This window comes from Myotis lucifugus, unplaced genomic scaffold (genome assembly GCF_000147115.1).
Source record: "Myotis lucifugus unplaced genomic scaffold, Myoluc2.0 scaffold_462, whole genome shotgun sequence".
Classification (NCBI taxonomy): Eukaryota; Metazoa; Chordata; class Mammalia; order Chiroptera; family Vespertilionidae; genus Myotis; species Myotis lucifugus.
The window spans coordinates 570,362-579,930 of NW_005871510.1; positions in this window are offsets into that span (position 1 = coordinate 570,362).

Below are 9,569 nucleotides of genomic sequence, written 5' to 3' on the forward strand. Positions count from 1 at the left end.
CTTTTTTCCCCCACTACTCCCCTCCACCTGGTTCTCACCCTACCCTCTGCCCTTACCCCCACCCCATTTTCCTTATCCATAAGTGTACGAATTTTGTCCAGTCTCTTCCCGCACCCCCCCACACTCCTTCCTCACCCCTGAGAATAGTCAGTCCACTCCCTTTCTATACCCCTGATTCTATTATATTCACCAGTTTATTCTGTTCATCAGATTATTTATTCACTTTATTTTTATTTTTATTTTTTTAATTAAATCTTTATTGTTCAGATGATTACAGTTGTTCCTCTTTTTTCCCCCCATAGCTCTCCTCCACCCAGTTCCCACCCCACCCTCTGCCCTTACCCCTCCCACTGTCCTCATCCATAGGTGTATGATTTTTGTCCAGTCTCTTCCTGCTCCCCCACACTCCTTTCCCCCCAAGAATTGTCAGTCCACTCCCTTTCTATGCCCCTGGTTCTATTATATTCACCAGTTTACTCTGTTCATCAGATTTTTTATTCACTTGATTTTTAGATTCACTTGTTGATAGATATGTATTTGCTGTTCATAATTTTTATCTTTACCTTTTTCTTCTTCCTCTTCTTAAAGAATACCTTTCAGCATTTCATATAATACTGGTTTAGTGGTGATGAACTCCTTTAGCTTTTTCTTATCTGTGAAGCTCTTTATCTGACCTTCAATTCTGAATGATAGCTTTACTGGGTAAAGCAATCTTGGTTGTAGGTTCTTGCTATTCATCACTTTGAATATTTCTTGCCACTCCCTTCTGGCCTACATAGTTTCTGTTGAGAAATCAGCTGACAGTCATATGGGTACTCCCTTGTAGGTAACTGTCTTTCTCTTGCTGCTTTTAAGATTCTCTCTTTGTCTTTTGCCCTTGGCATTTTAACTATGATGTGTCTTGGTGTGGTCCTCTTTGGATTCCTTTTGTTTGGGGTTCTCTGTGCATCCTGGACTTGTAAATCTATTTCTTTCACCAGGTAGGGGAAGTTTTCTGTCATTATTTCTTCAAATAGGTTTTCAATATCTTGCTCTCTCTCTTCTTCTGGCACCCCTATAATTCGGATGCTGGTGCACTTGAAGTTGTCCCAGAGGCTCCTTACACTATCTTGATATTTTTGGATTCTTTTTTCTTTTTTCTTTTCTGGTTGGGTATTTTTTGCTTCTTCGTATTTCAAATCTTTGACTCGATTCTTCGGATCCTCTTGTCTGCTGTTGGATCTCTGTATATTATTCTTTATTTCAGTCAGTGTATGCTTAATTTCTAGTTCGTCTTTTTTCATATCCTCCAGGGTCTCACTAAATTTATTGGCGGTTTGTAGAAAATTCTTGAAAAACCTTATAACCGTGGTTTTGAACTCTATAACCAGTCATTTGCTTTCCTTCATTTCTGTCATTTGTGACCTGTTTCTTTGTCTCCACATTTTTTATGCTTCCCTTTGTTGATAGAGTGGCTTTCTGTGCTAGGTGTCCTATAGGGCCCAGTGGCTCAGCCTCCCCAATTACCTGGGATGGACACTCTTGGTGCACCCCTTTGTGGGCTGTGTGCACAGTCTTGTTGTAGTTAAGCCTTGATTGTTCTAGGTATCACTGGGAGGAATTGACCTCCAGGCCAATTGGCTGTGAGAATCAGCTGTGTCTACGGTGGGAGAACTTCTGTGCTGAAGACACCCTTCTGAGGCAAGACTTGCTTCAGTGGGGCTTTGGTGCTCACTGAATCTGCCTTCTGAGTGTGTCCCTTATGGATCTGAGGAGTTGTGATCTGGATGGTCCCACTCTGACCACTGGGTACACTGGCTCTTGGATCTCTAAAGAGGTGCTAATTTAGCCTCTGCCTGAGGCTACCCAGCAGGAGCTACGGAGAGATCTGCAGATTCCCATTCCTTGTTTGGGGTTTGGAGGTGCCCAGAAGAGGCCCAGTTGTGAAGCAATGCAAGCTGCTGTGGGACTTGGGCCTTCTCTTGGAAGTTCTGGGTCTGTCTGGCCCAGTTGCAGTTTGTTAGGTAATTTTCAGATTGCAAAGGGCCAGGGCATTCATATGCAAAAGCCTCTGGGCACAGCTTGGGTGGGGCAGGGTCTCTGGGGATCAACAGGGTGGAGCAAACAGCTATGGCTGCTCCTCAGTCCTACCCTAAGACACCCCACTTCTCAGTGTCCCGGTAATCACTACAAGTACCTCTGAGAGAAAGCCGCCCTCGAGTTCCGACCAATGCCAGACAGTCCAGTTTCTCCCTGTATGAGTCTGGGTCCCCAGAGACTCGCCCGGAACTGGAGTTCAGAGCAGTTGGGAGCTTGAGACTCCCTCCCGATTGAAAAAGACAACAGCGTCCTCAGTTTCCAGCCCTTTCCACGTGCGCCTCCGTACCTCTGCACTTTACTTCTGCACCTCCTCTGAGTCTCAGTGTGCTTTTCTCTTTCCTTCTAGTTGTAGAATTTCCACTCAGCCAGCCTTCCTGTAGTTCTGGATGATGTCTGTTTCGTCTTTTAGTTGTATTTTTGAAGTGGTTGTGTGAGGCAGCAATTTCCGGTGTTTACCTATGCAGCCATCTTGGTGTCTCTCTAGGTTTCATTTTTTTGCACACATTTTCCAATTTTCCCAACAGCATTTATTGGATACACTGCTTTTACTCCATTGTGTGTACTTGTCTCCTTTGTCACATATTAATTTACCATATAAGTGTGGACTTATTTGTGGGCTCTCTGTTCTCTTCCATTGTTCTATATGTCTGTTTTTATGCTGATACCATTCTGGTTTGATTACTATAGCTTTGTAGTATAGTTTGATATCAGTTAATGTGGTATCTCTGACTGTAATGGGGCGACCTGCGGAGACGACCACCAGGGACTCAGATCAAGATTTAGGAGCCTTTATTAAGCTGGCCAGCAACTACAGTACAGCACCCTGCCGAAGCAAAGGCTGAACTGCAGTGCCGACCAAAGGAGTTACAGCGTTTTCATTTGCAAAAACCACAAAGTTAGTTACAAAGTCTTGTTTACACAATTTGTTCCCGACACAGTACAGCATCAGTACAGTGACCACCTTCCTATCTATGTGTTCTAGGAACAGAGAGCACAGCATGCCGCGCCTGGCCGAAGCACCAGATATGCAGCCCAGCAACTCTAGGCCTTCCGAGAAAGAAGGCCTTTGTGCTGGGAAGGGGCCATGAGACCACATCCCAAGGCCTGGCCTGGTGTCAGCACTGACAACTCTGTCTGGGGCATAGTTTACGGCCTCTCTGGAATGGGAGTAGTCCTATTTTCCTTATTATTTAAGACAGAAGCCAGAATAGCAGGGTTAAAATTTCAAACAGCAGTTTTTATATAAGATGGATACTTCAGACTTTGTTATTCTTCCTCAAGATAGCTCTGGTTATTTGGGGTCTTTTGTGGTTTCATATAAAATTTTGAATTACTATTATTTTTTAAAATATATTTTTATTGATCTCAGAAAGGAAGGGAGAGGGAGAGAAACAGAAACATCAATGATAAGAGAGAATCATCAATCGGCCTCCTCCTGCATGCCCTGCACTACGGATTGAGCCTGCAATCTGGGCATGTACCCCTGACCAGAACCGAACCCAGGACCCTTCAGTCTGCAGGCTGACACTCTATCCACTGAGTCAAACCAGGTAGGGACACATTTTGAATTATTCCAGTCCTGTGGAAAATGTCATTGGTATTTTGATAGGAATTGCACTGAATCTATAGATCACCTGGGGTAGTATGAACATTTTAATGATGTTAAATCTTCTTATCTATGAGTATAGTATTTACTTCCATTTATTTGTATCTTCTTCACTTCCTTTCTTTAGTGTATTATAATTTTCTGAGTACAGGTCTTTTACCTTCTTGGTTAAATTTATTCCTAGGGATTTTATTTTTTATTCCAAATCCATTTTAATCTTATGGGTCTACCATCCTATATGGGGTCTGTTGTTGAGCATATGTTGTTATGTGGCTCCTGACTGTATTAAGTTTTGCTTTTGGTGATGTGACTTTACACAAGTGACTTATTGTGTGCCCATTGACCCTTTTTTAAAATAAAAACAGACACAAATTGTTTTAAAATATATTTTATTGATTTTTTACAGAGAGGAAGGGAGAGGGATAGAGAGTTAGAAACATCGATGAGAGAGAAGCATCGATCAGCTGCCTCCTGCACACCCCCTACTGGGGATGTGCCTGCAACCAAGATACATGCCCTTGACTGGAATCGAACCTGGGACCCTTGAGTCCGCAGGCTGACGCTCTATCCAGTGAGCCAAACCGGCCAGGGCCAGACAAAATTTTAATTGTTTATTTTCCCAGAGTCAATGAATGGCTGTTTTTATTTTTATTTTATTTTTAAAAATTGTTTTATTGCTTAAAGTATTACAAAGGGTATTACATATGTCTCCTTTTTTCTCCCGCCCTTGACAATCCCCTGGCCTCCCCTACCCCCCAGTGTCTTATGTCCATTGGTTATGCTTATATGCATGCATATAAGTCCTTCGGTTGATCTCTTACCCCGCCCCCTTCTGCCCCCCTACTCTCCCTGGCCTTCCCGCTTCAGTTTGACAATCTGTTTGAGGCAGCTCTGCCTCTGTATCTATTTTTGTTCATAAGTTTATAATGGTCTTTACTATCCATGAATGAGTGAGATCATGCGATATTGTTCCTTCATTGACTGGCTTATTTCACTTAGCATAATGCTCTCCAGTTCCATCCATGCCATTGCAAATGGTAAGAGTTCCTTCTTTTTTACAGCAGCATAGTATTCCATCGTGTAGATGTACCACAGTTTTCTAATCCATTCATCTACTGATGGGCACTTAGGCTGCTTCCAGATCTTAGCTATGGTGAATTGTGCTGCTATGAACATATGGGTGCATATATCTTTTCTGATTGGTGTTTCTGGTTTACTGGGATATATTCCTAGAAGTGGGATCATAGGGTCAAATGTGAGTTCCATATTTAGTTTTTTGAGGAAACGTGAATGGCTGTTTTTAAAAAGTGTAGTGTGTGTGTGTGTGTGTGTGTGTGTGTGTGTGTATTTACAGGTAGCTAATAACCACCTGGGTGTAATTTGCGTAAAAGTTTTGTGTCTCTCTTTCCAGGATCTTTTCTGGGGAAAGAAATCCTATGAGAAGTCCTTTGGGTGGTTCCTCTTGGGTATCTTTCTGGATGCAGCACTTCCTCTCCCCAAGTTTGTCACCTTTAAATATTTATTCACTTTATTTTAGTCTCAGGTTTTTAATGAAAAAAAATGTATGCAATCATTGCAAATTAAAATAAAGTATAAAATATTTTCAAGTATTCTGGACACAAGTGCCTCTCAGGGATTCACATATTTTATCGATACATTGCATGTATTAAATTATTGTTTGGCTTGTTTCTTCCGAGTGTTGGTAGGAATATTACAAGGTCTATTATTTTGAGTGAGTCAAATGGACTTTTAGAGCTTAGACTGGAGGTGTTGAAGTATGATTAATAATTTATAAAATAAATTCTTGTTATGGGAACAATAATTAATTAACATTTTATTATTCATATTTTTAATATTTTCTTTTGTTTTTTAAGTAAGGCCCTTTAACTTTTCTTGTAAAACTGGTTTAATGGCACTGAACACCTTTACCTTTTTCTTGTCTGGGAAAGTCTTTATTTGTTTTTTGTTTTTAATTCTGAATTATAGTATCACTGGGTAGGGTAATCTTGGTTGTAAGTCTTATCATTACTAGGAATATTCCATGCCGGCCCTAGCCTGTGTGGCTAAGTTGGTTGGACATTGTCCTGAGCACAGAAAGGTTGCCAGTTTGAGTCCTTGTCAGGGCACGTACCCATGTTGCTGGTTCCATCCCTGGTTGTGCAGGTATGGGAGGCAACCAATTCATGTTTTCCTCCCACATTAATCTCTCTCTCTCTCTCTCTCTCTCTCCCTCCCTCCCTCCCTCTCTCTCACCAGTAAAAATATCCAGGCTTGCCCTAACCAGTTTGGCTCAGTGAGTAGAGTGTCAGCCTGCGGACTGAAAGGTCCCAGGTTTGATTCAGGCCAAGGGCGTGCACCTTGGTTGTGGGCACATCCCTGTAAAGTTCCTATTAAGAATCCAGCTGACACTTTTATGGGATTTCCCTTGTATGTAAGCAGCTGTTTGGCTCAGTGGATAGAGAGTTGGCCTGCAGACTCAAGGGTCCCAGGTTCGATTCCGGTCAAGGGCATGTACCTGGGTTTCGGGCACATCCCCAATGGGGAGTGTGCAGGAGGCAGCTGATCAATGTTTCTCTCTCATCAATGTTTCTAACGCTCTATCCTTTTCCCTTCCTCTCTGTAAAAAATCAATAAAATATATTAAAAAAAAAATATATATATATATATATATATATATATATATATATATATATATATGTATTCCAATAATGCCAGCAGTATTGGAAAGCGGCAGGTCATCCACAAAAATCTCCTCTGCAGCCCCTCATAAACCAGCTGCTTTTGTAGGGTAAGACACAGATTACACAGGGAAATATGGATTATATGTATGATATGGGGAAGCAGGGATGACAGGCATGGGTAAGTAGGAGGCTGGGATGGGACTCCATTGTTTGGGCAACAAGGTTGTTAATCTTTCCATGGGAATGGACCACATTCCAATGTTGACTCCCAGGTCCAAGGTTGACTCCCAGGTCCCAGGGGCATACAACTCCCAGCCAGGGCAGAATGACCTTTCTTGAACCAACACAAGGCAATCCTGGTTAACAGAGCATGATTACTGTTTTCCATAAGCATAGCTAGCCCCCAATATTCTATTCCTGCCCCTAACATTTCCCCACTGCTATTTCTATCATCTCATATCTATGAGGTTAGTTTTAGATGAAAAGTCTCATCCTGCTGGACTGCATCTGCTTCTGCCTTGAAAGCAGTTCCCAGGGATGGAATACACCAAATGCAGGATCTTGGCTATGTTTTCTATCAACTGAGAATTGTCAGAAACATTCCTTTAAACCCTCATAACCATGTTTATGCTGCAATGGCAAGTAATCTATTGCTGCCCGATTTTCTAGAACTGCCTCCCTGACGTGGCTCAGCTCTTGATTTCTCCCAGGAATAGCCCTGGAGGTGGCATTCAGGGCTTTTACCGTGCCACAAGCCAGTCGGGTCACTTCTACATTGAGGGAGCCTACCATGACCAGCATAACAAAATGGTCAAAGCAATGGATGCAGTAGGGTCTAGATCAGTGGTTCTCAACCTTGGCTGCACATCAGAATCACCTAGGAAGCTTTTAAAAATCCTGATTTCAGGGCCTTATCCTCCAGAAATTCTGTTTCTTTGTTATGGGGTAAGGCCACAACATTAGTAACAAAGAAACAGAATTTCCGGAGGATGAGGCCCAGAAATCAGGATTAAAAAGATAATTCCCAGGTGATTCTAATGTGTAGCCAAGATTGAAAACCACTGGTCTAGACGATTTTGAGGGCAAATTAAATTAAAGCTGGGGACAGTGAAACAAGGAAGATACTAGGATAGAAGCAGCAGGAGAGAGCCTGGGCAGGGCTGCGTTGGCTCACTGGAAGCCAGAGGAAAGGGGCCCTTGGCATGGATCAGGGGGTGAGCCTTGGATGACCAGATGCTGCCCATGGCTCCCCTGGTTGCAAGTCTCATGGGAACCTTAGAATTTAGGAGATGCTTGCGTGCGGGGGAAGAACAGGAGGGAGTGAAAGGCAGAGGCATGCACCCGGAAGGGGGAGGGCGCTACCACATCTTCTTTATTTACTCATCCCAGGTGCACCCTTAGAGTGTCTCCATATCTTGGTGATTGTAATAATGCTGCAGTGAACATGGGGGTGCATATATCTTCTCAAGACACGGTTTTCTTTTCTATTTGTCAAATAAATACACAGAAGTGGAATTGTTGAATCATATGGTATCTCCATTTAAAATTTTTTAACAATAACATCCATAGATTTTTTCATAGTGGCTTGACAATTTACATTCCCACCAACAGTGCACAGGGATTCTGTTATCTCAATGTCTCACCACCAGTTGTCATTTCATAGTTGTGGATCTTTATTAAAATTTTAATAATGTTTGGCACTTTTGTGAGTATTTTTTTCTACTTTTATTAAATTTATTCCCATTTGTTTCATTTGATTCTATTGCAAATAGGTTTCTTTGTTAATTTTGTTATCAGATTGTTCATTGCAGTGTATAGAAACACAGTTTATTTTTATATACTGATCTTGTATCATACCAATTTGCTGTACTAAATCGTCAGTTCTAATAGCTATTTTCAGTGGGTTCCTTAGAGTTTTCTGTACACACGGTCAGTCATAGCAAGTGAAGGTAGTTTTACTGCTTTCTATTCAATCTGGATACATTTTATTTTCTTTATTGTCTAAATTGTTCTGTCTAAAATCACTAGTAAATTGCCAAATAGAAGTGGAAAGCGCTGGCATCCTGGTTGTATTCCTCATTTTCAGATGAAAACATCCAGACATTTCCCATTAAACGTAGAATTACCTGTGGATGTCCCATATTCGCTCATTCTCAGGTTCAGGAAAATCTCGAGTCTTGATTTGCTGAGTATTTCTATCATAAAAGGATGTTGGGTTTTGTCAAGAATTTCCTCTGAGCCTCTTAAGATGACCATGATATTTTCGCTTTTTACTCTGCTAATCTGATGTATTACATTAGTTGATTTTGAGATGTAACCCACCCTCACATATCTACCTGGTCATGCTGCATACTTCTTTTCAGATGTTGCTGGATTAGGTGCTACTATTGGTTAAGGCAATGGTTGGCAAACTCGTTAGTCAACAGAGCCAAATATCAACAGTACAACGATTGAAATTTCTTTTGAGAGCCAAATTTTTTAAACTTAAACTATGTAAGTAGTTTAACTTAATGAGGGTACTCCTAAGGCTTAGGAAAAGCCATGCTCAAGGGGCCAAAGAGACGCGTGTGGCTTGAGAGCCACAGTTTGCCGACCACTGGGTTAAGATATTTTCTTTTTTATAATCTATATTCACAGAAGAAATATGTCTGCAGTGTGTTTGTTTTTGTGGTGATGAACCTGAGCTGCCCTACTGACTGCCTATGTAAGTGAGACAAGTCATTTAGCTCCCAAAGTCTCAGTTGCCCCTCTAACCAAAGGTGACCAGATTAGTGCTTCCATGTTTAGGAGTCTCTGAAGATGTAAAGTACTGAGCCAATCCTCCCGTGGTGCTGAGTATCTTACACTGAGTAAGCCTCTACCAGTGCATTTATTTTAAGTATTCATTTTCCTGTATTGGTTTGGGTGTACCACTCAGTGGTTAGACAGTCATATACTATACAAGTGTGTGCGTCGTAAAGTGTCTTTATTGTTAGTGTTAGCATTCCTGTTCCTATTGTCATTGTCATCATTATCTTATAAACACTAGAACAGTTGCTCAGACAGTGTTGCTCAGTGGTTGAAGATCAACCTTTGCACCAAGAGACTGCTGGTTTGAATCCTGGTTAGGGCACATGTCTGAGTTTTAAACTCAGTCCCCAGTGCAGGAGACAGCCTACCTATGTTTCTTTCTCATTGATGTTTATATCTCTCCCTCCCTCTCC